The sequence below is a fragment of the Thamnophis elegans genome, chromosome Z (assembly GCF_009769535.1).
Source record: "Thamnophis elegans isolate rThaEle1 chromosome Z, rThaEle1.pri, whole genome shotgun sequence".
Lineage (NCBI taxonomy): Eukaryota > Metazoa > Chordata > Lepidosauria > Squamata > Colubridae > Thamnophis > Thamnophis elegans.
In genome coordinates this window covers 109,487,022-109,490,553 of record NC_045558.1, presented here as the reverse complement: position 1 = coordinate 109,490,553, position 3,532 = coordinate 109,487,022, and positions in this window count along the sequence as shown.

The window sequence follows — 3,532 nt, the reverse complement described above, 5'->3', positions numbered from 1 at the left end:
TGTCTCTGCTATTAGATTGAAATGCTCTCTGTGCTTCTCCTCACCTGTCCACAACAGGTCTAAGCTGAGGGGTCACAAATTGGCAGACTCAGCATGGCGAGGGATGGGGAAAGCTGCGGGGCTCATACCCTGGCTGCCAACAGTTCCCCTCAGCTGCATGCAGAGGGAGCTTCCACCCCCACTATGCCCCAGGTTCCCCCTTTTGCATTCTGTTTTTGTGCTTTCAGGTGAAGCAGAGGAGCCACTCGGCTTCATCGAATTCCTGCAATGGGTAAGTTGAGTATTGGGAGGTGCCCAGCCAAGCAGAGCCCTGGCAGGCTGTGGAGCACAGAGCCAGAGTGCCGTGCAGGGCCAGCTTCCCTCCACCCGAAGACATGAAATGGAACAAAAAAGGGGTGTTTTTACGGTTGCGCCTAGTTCCTCTTCCGCCCCTGTTCCAAGCCAGAATTGGGGGGACTTTCCTTCCTCCCTCCTGCCCTGCTTGCACAGTCCAGTGCCCCATCTGCATTTTTTCCTATCTCCCATCCTTTCCTTCCCATTGTTCTCTCTCCCACCCCACTGGCCCACCTGATTTATAAACACAGGCATGGCCTCTTGTCTGCAAAGTTGAATGCTTCAATTCCTTCTAGGAAACATATGGCTTTTCTTGGCTCTGCACACCACAGCTTGTCTAGGCCTTGCTGGCTAGGCACCTCCCATTGCTACCACTCAACTTATCCATTGCAGGAATTCGATGAAGCTGAGTGACTCCTTGCCAAGCCGTAGATCCAAACTAAACCTGGACATTTCCCATTGCCACTGCCCTTTCCTACTTCTGCCCTCTCCTGCTGCCACCACTGCCCACTCCTGCCACTGCCACCCTCTATGTCATGCTGCCACTGTCCCCACCGCAACTGCAAGGGGGCTAGGCTAGCACAAAAACTTACCTGTGTGTAGGCAGGAGGAGGCAGTTCTATGGATGCATGTGGCAAAGGCGAGGCAGGGCGAGCAACTACCGATTTCCCCAAACCAGTTGGAACCGAGAGTAACCCATGTCCGACTGAGGGTGGAGCTGAAATTGATTGATCTTTTAAGTTGTACAGTTTGTGCTTTTTAATATTGTTGTTATTTGGCCAGAAATATTAAAGCTCTATATGCATATCTACTATATTCCCTTCCATACCTCTGTGATCTGCAGACATCCCCACATAAAAGGATATTAATTGCTGATTTTGTCTTTTTAAGAAAATATTCCTAACAAACTGAAAAGATTCAATGTTGCAACAAGAAAAAAATTAAACAGGAACCTGTGGCCCAATTAACCAGAGTGCTTTTTTCTGTTGAGACTATCTCATCTACAGCACAACTAGAATGCTGACCTCATAGAAAGCAATAAATAATAAATACTAAAGGATTTCAACATCATACTGCTGTTTCCAAAGTATCTTTATTTATTTATTTTCTAGTTCTAAACATTCATAGTTTGTGGACATTGCATTGACAGGGTAAAATCTTTTTTAGACAACATTAACAATAATAATACAAATCGTATGTGAAATTCTTATCTTCTAACTTGAACAATATTTATCTCATTTCATATTCCTTTTATATTTCTGCATTAATTCATTTAAACATAAATAACATTTCTTTGTGCCTGATATTTATTATCCCTTCCTAGGTATTCTCCTTCAATATTATGAAAATCACTCATTATTCCACCCTAGTTTCAATGTTCCAAATGTATGGAATTACTAATATCACCAATTATTAACAATATTCAATCCATCATGGGATTACAATATATTTTAACATACTATTAAAATTAATTATAGTTACTTTTCCTAATCTTAGGTTAACATCTACTGATCTGATTTATTGGGATTATGGTATTTTCCCATTTTATTAATATATTTTCTCATTATCCGTCATCCCTGAATCTTTCTAGAATTCAATCATTTATTGATTTTTGGGTCAACCTTATATATCTCTCTCTTGAATTCTTATATCACTTTTTAATATTTTTGTGTCTACTAATCTTTCCCTCCTGAGTGCGTTTTATTTCTTTTTGTTCCATTATTTAAACACCCATCTACTTTTGTTGTTTTTTTTAGCAAGGTTTTTATCTTTTCTCTTGGTACTGTAATAAACTGGGGGGCTTTTGCTTCTCATTTCTATTTTTGCTGTTTTCAAATTAATTATTTTATAACTCTTAAAAGGGAAAAATAAAGACCATTAAATGTTCTCAGATTTTCCCACAATATTCTTCTCACAATAGAGTCAAGGTCAACCATTCTCCAGATGTTACTGCTTGTATTCTGTGTATTAATCTTTGTATTTATTAGGTTAACTTGAATATTTCTACAGTAGTGTTGCAATACTTCTCTTTCACCCATAGATGGCTCTCTTATTCTCAAACCTAATATTAAACACTCTGTTTAAGACAGCTGATTGTCTGTAAGTCTAAAACATTTAAAAATTTAAAAATGCAAATAAGCAAATAACAAATAATTTTTCCTTGAAGTAACTTTCAAAATATTTGTGTCCCCCCCCACCCCATTTTTTCTGTATTTTATAGTTTCTTTTTGGATTTTTCCACTTTTTCTCTTCTGGTTCTTTTTTCTTTTTCTCTGGGTGTTTGGTGTGCAGCTAATTTAAGCTTATGAGTCTTCTTTTCATATTCTTTTTGTTACTGCAAGCCATTATGTTAAAAGTTGGCAATTTCTCACCCAGTTTCAATGCTCTGTCATTACACTGCTTCTGCACAATCTTGGTTCCCCATTGTCACAGCTTTCTGACTGCCAGCAATGGCGGGTGTGCCTGCTGACATTCTGGTGAGCTTGCTTCAGACTAAACGAGGAATTCACATATTTCTCATGGTAAGCAAAATGCTTCACCTTCCTTCACCTCCCCTTCTGGGAGGCTATGATCCTGAAGGGTTTCTTGGCAGCAGTTACCAGCTGAACTTTGTGGGTCTCACTCGAGACTGCCATTTTCAAGCTGTTCTCGCAAAGGCTGTTACTGGAAGCTTTTATATCTTTATTATTTATTTTTTGAGATCACGTCTTTCATATGTAGCAGGCCAAATGTATAAGGATTGTGCCTCTGCTTTTTGCCAGGGATGCTCCACTTTGTTGGACATCCAGTATACTGTAATAAAATTATGTTACATTTTGAAAGGGATTTGGTTAATTTAGATATCAGATTATGGCCACTATATGTGTGTTCCAGAAAATGAGCACTGTGTATAAAGCACAAAATATATAAAATGGAAAGAGGGAGAAAAGGAAGGAAGGAAGGAAGGAAGGAAGGAAGGAAGGAAGTAATAGGCAAAGGGAAGACAGAGAGAGAAACAGACACAGACAGAGGGAAAGAGATATGTTGAGAAAAAGAGAGAGAGAGAGAGAGAGAGAGAGAGAAAAGAAAGAAAGAAAGAAAGAAAGAAAGAAAGAAAGAAAGAACTTAACTCATGAATATAAAAATCTATAATGCTTAAATGTCACTCCAACCCTCTTCTGGTACTATTGAGGATGCTGCCACTGCAAAATTGACATCT